We start from the raw sequence: 8,161 nt of genomic DNA, 5'->3' as shown, positions 1-8,161 counted from the left end.
TTGAGATTCACTCTGTTAAAATCTCCCATAACAATGAGTGCGGCATCTTGGTGAAGTGTTTGTTGATGTGTGAGAGCCTCATGTAGCTCACATAAGGCAGTGTCCGAGTCCGCGTGAGGCGGAATGTAAACAGTGCAGGCAATGACCGCAGTGAATTCCCGAGGGAGATAGAAAGGGCGACATTTAACGATCAAAAGCTCCAGATTGGGCGAGCAAGAGCGTGTGAGTGGGGAGATGTTTGTGCTGTCGCACCATCTGTTGTTCACCATCAAACACACTCCACCACCTCTTTTCTTCCCCGACTCCATTGTCCTGTCCATGCGGTAAACCGAAAAGAACCCCGTCGGCTGCACGGCGTGGTCTGGTATCGCTGGGTTCAGCCAAGTCTCGGTGAAGCAGAGGAGGTTGCAGTCCCGAATGTCTCTCTGGAACTTGATTCTGGCTCTGAGGTCATCAAGCTTGTTCTCGATGGATTGAACATTGGCTAGCAGGATACTGGGCATGGGTGCGCGGTGTGCGCGAGCCCTTAGCCTGTTCTTGATGCCGGCTCTTTTTCCTCGAGGCCGTCGCTTAGTGTCGCGTCCTTTGTTCTCTCTCAGGATCTCCTTTGGCCAGGTTGGGTCCGGAGTTAAACATGGTGAAATGTGCGTGTATTGTAGACCAATAGAAACCAAAGTGTCTCTACTGTAGCGGATTTGTGTGTTTTGCATGATGCCCATGCAAGATTATGGCAGACATAGCAAAAAGTGACGAAAAACTGCAAAAAGTGGAGAAGTTGGGGCAGAGCATCCAGCACGGCAGCCGACCTCACCGGCGCCATTTTGATATCACCTTTATCAGTGGAAACCCTCAAGAACAAGAAGGCCAGATTGTACGTACTTTGTCAGAAAACATCTAACAGAGCCTGAAGAGTTTTGAAAATATCAAACTAAACCAAGATGAACTTGTACCAGAATGACAGGCAGAAAAAAGTATGAGAAATGAAACAGCTCATGAAACGAAGTGCAACACGCCATCTGTCAGCCACTATGGAAGCAGTGTTGCGATATAGGTATGTATAGCTGCCAGTGGAACTGGGTCACTAGTGTTTATTGATGTGATTCCTGAATGAAGTAGCAGGATGAAGTGCACAGGGTTATACTCACTGCTCAGATTCAGACAAACTAATGGTGCAAATGGTTAATGAGTCAAAGCAACCCAACAGTTTCTGAAGGCAAAGTAATGGGATGAATCACCTGGTGTCAGCTCAATAGATCAAGCTTTTCTGTTACTGAAGACAAAGATCCACAAACACACCAGAAGCTGAACATGTTTGCAGTAAAGCCCTCATGGCTTCTACATTTCAGGAGGTCATTGACTGTAAAAGTTAATTCCATTATTTAAAAACAACCCTTATATTTAAAATAATGATCGTTTGTCCAATTGTTAATAAAATTAACTGTGGGTGATGTAGAGAAACAAAAAAACAAAAACAATAAAACTATTGTCTCCAGAAAGTAAATTTAAGAAAATTAGAGTTTTTATTTGGCACGTGTTTTCTGGCTCTTTAAGAGAATCAATGTATTATTTCCTTAAATACTGGAAAGCAAACAAAACTGCACAAGAAGACAAAAACAAGTGATGCCACCAAAGTTCTCATAGTGTCATTGTATTGTGATTTATGATGAAAAACGTCTGTTCCTCCAACATGAGACAATTTACAGAGCTACTCAAATTTGAATTTTCTCTTTTATATGAATGATTAAATTGTTTGAATCCACCAACAGTTTATGAACCCCATTAAGGAGTACTTGACTTTCTCTTATCTAAGAAAACGAAGTCATGTACTGAGCGTGTATCTGACCAAAGATAACAAAATCTGACACCAACAACGTGGAGTTGTTTCTTTAATAAGTGTGTTGTTGATTTTGAGTATGCAAGCACACCGACCCACACGTTTTATTTTTTTCATAGTATTAAGTCATTTATAGAAATTCTAGGCTAAAGCAACAAGTGCAAAGCTGGGCTCCCCCTGAACTGCCCTGATTGTAAAAAAAAAGATTGCAATTGTACCTTGCACAGCAGCGACCGAGCCTCAGCTCTCAGATCTCCTTTTGCTCCTTTGCTTTGTGAATTTATTTAGTACAAGATAAGCAAAAATAATCTCAATCACAAGCATATTCATAGTCTTGTTGGATTTTCACAGCATGCTTTTGATTTTGAGCTGATTAGGAGATTATGAAATGGATGTTGAAGCTCTTTGGTATGTTTTATTACTACACATTGATCTTTAGTGCTGGCTGCATGCTGCATTAGAGCCGCTGCTTATCTACAAGCCCAAGGGCGTGGGAAAATCTACCAAGTCAACCTCCAGCTGATTTACAGTTATGGAAGTCAAACAGCATCAGAGCTTCTCTGAGTGCAGTTCAGTGATGTTTAACACTGCAGTACCAGCATGAAGTGTACACATGTGAATTACGAAGATGGATGGTTAATAGCACGTTGGCCACAGCATAAAAAAACACCTGGATGATACGAGGTAGTTCTACTCATGCTTGATTTTACAAGATATGGGCACCATGTGGACACAGGACCATGGGTCCTTTGGTGTCTGACAACAGGAAACTGGCAGACAGTGGATTATTTGGATTATTTGGGGCAGTGAATTATTTGGCTTGCTGGGTCAGGCCATCGTGGTTTGGATGCTCAGTCATATTTGAGTATTGGGAATTTCGAGGTTGAGTCTTAGGCTCTTTGTCATTTTTCTTGGGTTGATCCAATAGTTTTCACAGGATGGCAGAGTGAATTGTCCTGCTGGGGTGTCTGCTTCTATAACGTATAAAAGAATGCCTGTCTTCCCAACAAACATTGCATTGTAATCCGATTATCCATTTGATTCACTTCAACCTGCAGCGTAATACATCTGCGTGAGGTTTACAAAGTTTCACCTGCTATGACCACATCCTCATTTAGGTTTGACAGCATTTCTAGTAGATAATGGCAGATGGCTTGAGCATTAATTAAGGCTCCGGTTTGCGGAAGCCCTCACAGGGGACTGGATTTGGCTCCCCATGGACTAATGAGAGGTGAATGAATTGAAAAAGGGAGGGAGGGTGGGGCTCGAAAATAAGAGCAAACAGTTTTTAATGCAGGGGTGCCATATATAGGCAGGGAACCAGAAGGTGGTGTGTATGAGGTGTGGTCCTGCTCCTGAAATTCAGGTAAATTATCTCAAAAGATAGGAAGCCTCGCCCAATAAAACCCAGTAAAACCGAAACACAGTCCTAAGTTTTCAAGAAAGAATCACCAGCCACAAAAACTTGAAATTCTTATCTTCTTCTCCTATCTATCGCCAGGATTTTTGCTTAGCCACCTTGCCCAAAATAACTTTGGTATGCAAGCTTTACGGGGATGAATATCCTCAAATTTTGGAGCAGTCAGCTCATAAATATTCCACACTCTCACCGATTTTAATTTCACAGAGAGCAAGTGCCATTTAGAGTTTTTGTGCACAGATGAAGGAACACATTTCGAATGTTTTGGAGACTTGCGTTCTTCAGTAAACAAAGCCTTTCCAAGTCTTTTTCTGTCTGTCAAAGAGAGATGGAAATCACCCAAAGGAGAGGCCCTGGCATGCTAAGATAATAGGATATCTGCTTGTCTCTGTGTTGGTTTTGGTCTTTGCAAGAGCCAAACCTGCCGCACTAAATACTTTAGAATTCTTCCTTCATGAAATATGGATTTGTGTACAGGCGGGCACAAATGCTAATCACTGGGCAAGTGTGTAAGTGTGTGTGTGTATATCTCTTTGTGCACATGCGTAAATGCTAGGGACTTTGTGTTAAGTATGTGTACGCGTACGTGTATGCACATGTATGTGTGTATTTCACCCAGGCCGAATTAGATTTGGGTTTCGAGGCGAGAAAAGGAAGAGACGCATGGAGGAATTTAGCTATGAGGCTCATAAATAGTTTAGCCACCCAGAGCAGATTCATCAAGTAGCGTGAGGGATAAATCATATTCCTCCCCTCCTTCCTTTACCCCTCCTTCCCCTTCCTTGGCTCCTGTCTCACCCTGAAGAGAGGCATGGAATAAAAGATGGTACATGGTAATCCTGAGACTTCAGAGCACCTAATACCTACTTGTGTTGCTCAGATCCTTGATAGGCATCTAACTGCATGCTCCAAACTGCTTAAGTTTTAGACATGTGCTTGCAAATGCACATAAATGAACAAAACTGCGCATCCACTTATGTACACATTTTTTACCAACATGTTCAGTGCACTTTCTCTTGCCTGTGTCAGGGAATCTAGCATCAGACAGTATTGACACTAATGAAAAATCATCATCTACACGTAGGTTGATATACTCTACCCATATGGAAAAGATATATATAAATCTTATAAAGTTTGTATCTGTCTTGTGTGAAACTTGTATGAAAAGCATATAAGTGTGAAAACAGATATAAGATCCCTTGAAAAATTATATAATGAAACTTGTATGTTTTGGATACTTACTAAAACAATGTATGAAAGGAATGCGAAAGTGGCCACTTTCATGAGTAAATCATAAGTTTTTACTATTTCTTTTCCGTATGGGTAGTTTCTCCTTTCTCTCTCTAAAACACACACACACACACACACACACACACACACACACACACACACACACACACACACACACACACACATTCTTTTTTTTTTTTTTTTTTTTTTTTTTTGTGCCTGTCCCGTTTGGCTCTTTTGCCATCAGAATTGTTGTCTAAAGGCAAAGAAAGATGCCCAACGGATTTACTTTACCAAATTGACCATCCCAGCCTTGCCGTAATGGTCCATTTGATTCACCTTTTATTGTTTATTTTATTTTCACTTACTGAATACGGGACAGACTTGACTGGGGGAAAGAAGGGGAGAAAGAAAGAGGGAAAGAGAAACAGCTGGAAACAGCTGAGAAGAGGGACGGGGGAGAAGGGCAAAAGACAAAAACCAACAGAACGGGCAGAAAAAAAAATGCATATATCAATCACCTGGATCACCTGTTGAGAAAGAAAAAAGAAAACAAGCAGAAGAGAACAAGAGTAATAGAATAAACAACATCACAATGATATATGGGAATATGACAGTAAATACTAAATATTAAACATTATTGTGCAGCACATAAGATCAACAGAACACAGTGTGCTTTGAGGTAGGAGCCAGAAAGGGTGTAGTTTGTGGGTGTGATCACCCGTGTGTACACCTGTGAACATGGATGCGCTTGTTTTTTTTAAAAGGTTCCTTCATGTAATGATCTGCTAGAGGGTGTGGGGGGGCCACAGCCCCGTCCTCCAGGGCATGAAGCAGGTATGGAGGAGATCAAAACTCCAGACATCCAGAGGCCCCCAGAACACAAGAGACCAAGGAAGACCAACAGAGGGGCAGCCGCGCCACTGTCCCAGAAGGAGCTGAGGAGAGTCCCTGTCATGAACCGAAGTTCCTCGCACAAGCTGGACCCAGGAGCAGAACACACACACAGAGGTACGAGAGAACAAAAAATAAACTTTATTATAACTGAGGGTGTCCCGGGAGGGTAGAAGGGAAAAAAACACACGGAACCAGAGAAACCGAGGGACCGGGAGGCGAGTCGCGCTGGAACGCCGAGAGCGGGACTGTGGGAGGCTGAAACAGAAAAAGGAAAAAGGATTATTGGGGTGCGGAGAAAACGGCAGCATACGAGGGGAGGTAGAGTACGCGTCTTACGATGATAGCGGGGCCGAGGGAACCGGAGGGAGGGGTGAGGGTCCGTGGGGAGAAGCTCCAGAAAGGTCGAGGCAGCTGGGGCTGATCGTGATCCAAATTTCCGGACGGGCAGGTGGACAGGCTGGTGGCTCAAACATGCCGAGCTGTGATCTGAGTACACAGGGCAGAGTTAGTGTTAGTTCACACGGATAGGTTTGCATAAGGGCTTTCCCGCAGGTGTACGTTACCGCTGAAGGACGACTACGGACTGGCGTGGAGCAGCAGGCTGGGCAGGATTAAATAGTCCACCTGGTGATCCCCTGGGATGGGATGCAGGTGTGGAGATAGCAGCCACGCCCACGGGAGTGGGCATCCCATCAGCACCTCGGACGCCGGGCCGCGGACCATGACAGTCCCAGATGAGGGCTCACTCAGCAGCCGTGGAGCAGAAGCCAGGGCGAGTTGCAGTGACGCGCCCGTGAGCTCCGCCGGCAGCCAGCCGTGCCTGAGTGACCGAGCCCCAGGCCGAGAGGCCAGGGGCACCCCACCTCCGAAGTGGCCCGAGCGAGCCCCAGGCTCCAGGCCCCGATAAGCGGCCGCCAAGGAGTGAGTCGGTGTGTACCTGGACGCCCATCCCCGGACACAAAGAACCACCAACGCACCGATGTCTGAGGGAGTCTGCCACTGGCAGGGGAAGTGGTGGTAGAGGGAGATAGGCCTCCAAACCTTGGAGGGCCTGAGATGTCCCCAGAGAGGTGGCGCCTGACACCCAACCTGACATATAGACACAGACATACAGGCACACACATATACAAACATCCATTCCCACCCTCATGCTCTCATATGCACTTACTCCACACTCAACCAACGTGAAGACAGACATAAAGAGACGCTGTACACACGATCACACTCCCCAAGCGTACTCTAAGAACTGGGTCTAGGTACCCTTGCCCCTGGAGGGGGGAACTGCACCCAGACCCAGGTGGTGTTACCCTTTTCCCTGCGGTGGGGGGAGGCAGACCGCCCCGACTCTGCAGCAGCAGGGAGGCCCCACACTCCAGACCGCAGTCGGACGGCCAACTCCTCCTCCTAGCCCCCCCCCCCCCCCCCCCCACGCTCCAGCAGGCCGCAGAGAATGGGGGTGAGAGAAGACTCCAAACCTCCCTCCACCCGCTCATTGTAGTGTTGATGCATGTGTGTTCTAAGGTGCATTTAAAACCCAGGAGGGCATGGAGCTACCTGCCAGAGAGCAGCAGGTAAGCGCATAGTCCCTCCTGCTAGCCCTCAATGTCTACGTGTATTTAAAATTGAGAGGTGTCAGGAAATCTAGCATCAGACAGTATTGACACTAATGAAAAATCATCATCTACACGTAGGTTGATATACTCTACCCATATGGAAAAGATATATATAAAACTTATAAAGTTTGTATCTGTCTTGTGTGAAACTTGTATGAAAAGCATATAAGTGTGAAAACAGATATAAGATCCCTTGAAAAATTATATAATGAAACTTGTATGTTTTGGATACTTACTAAAACAATGTATGAAAGTAATGCGAAAGTGGCCACTTTCATGACTAATCACATATAAGTTTTTACTATTTCTTTTCCGTATGGGTAGTTTCTCCTTTCTCTCTCTAAAACACACACACACACACACACACACACACACACACACACACACACACACACACACACACACACACACACACACACACACACACACATTCATGCTGACATACCGACTTCACGCAGCAGACCTTTTCCTGTGAAGCATGTCACGTATCAGTTCAATCGATAGTGATATGTTGCTCTGGATTGTCCAGTGACGTGACAAATATCCCTGTATGCTGCTGCGAGCAACAATTTCCCCCAAATTGAAAGGCCCTGAGGCCCTCTAGGCACTGGTGTTATTTGGCTGCTGTTTTCCCCTCATGGCCATCCAAGGAGGATGAACCTCTCTATATATCATCTCTGTCTCTTTGGATAGAGCCCAAGCTCCATCACCATAGCAATGGGTGTTTAGCCTACATCCCAAGAGACATAGTCATTCCGCAGATTGCCTGAAAGAATGAGATTGTGTGTGTGGCGATGGGTTTTGAGGCTTTGAAAGTGTGTGTGCATACGACTTGTGTTCCTGCTGGTGTTGCCTCCATTTGTCGGTATGAATTATAGATCAGGGTAGCCGTGGGATTTACGATAAAGGCCGAAGAGTCTCCCAGTCACACACCTGAGCCCTGTCGTCTAATTTGAAGCAAGTGGCAACAACTTTGAGGCAACCTGTTTCATAGCAAAGTGCTGAGATGACCACATGACTTTCAAACAATGTATCCTTTTCCAGTGACTCCAGGTAGCTTGTTCTTCACCTCTGCTCTTAATGTCAAATGCATGCAAATGTATATCCATGCGTGACTCATATCCCCTGCCCCCAGTGCTCTCTAACCTGTACTATCTCCTCTCATTT

The sequence above is a fragment of the Aulonocara stuartgranti genome (assembly GCF_965226115.1).
Source record: "Aulonocara stuartgranti genome assembly, chromosome: 18".
In the NCBI taxonomy this organism is placed as follows: domain Eukaryota; kingdom Metazoa; phylum Chordata; class Actinopteri; order Cichliformes; family Cichlidae; genus Aulonocara; species Aulonocara stuartgranti.
Note: the sequence above shows the minus strand (reverse complement) of the source record.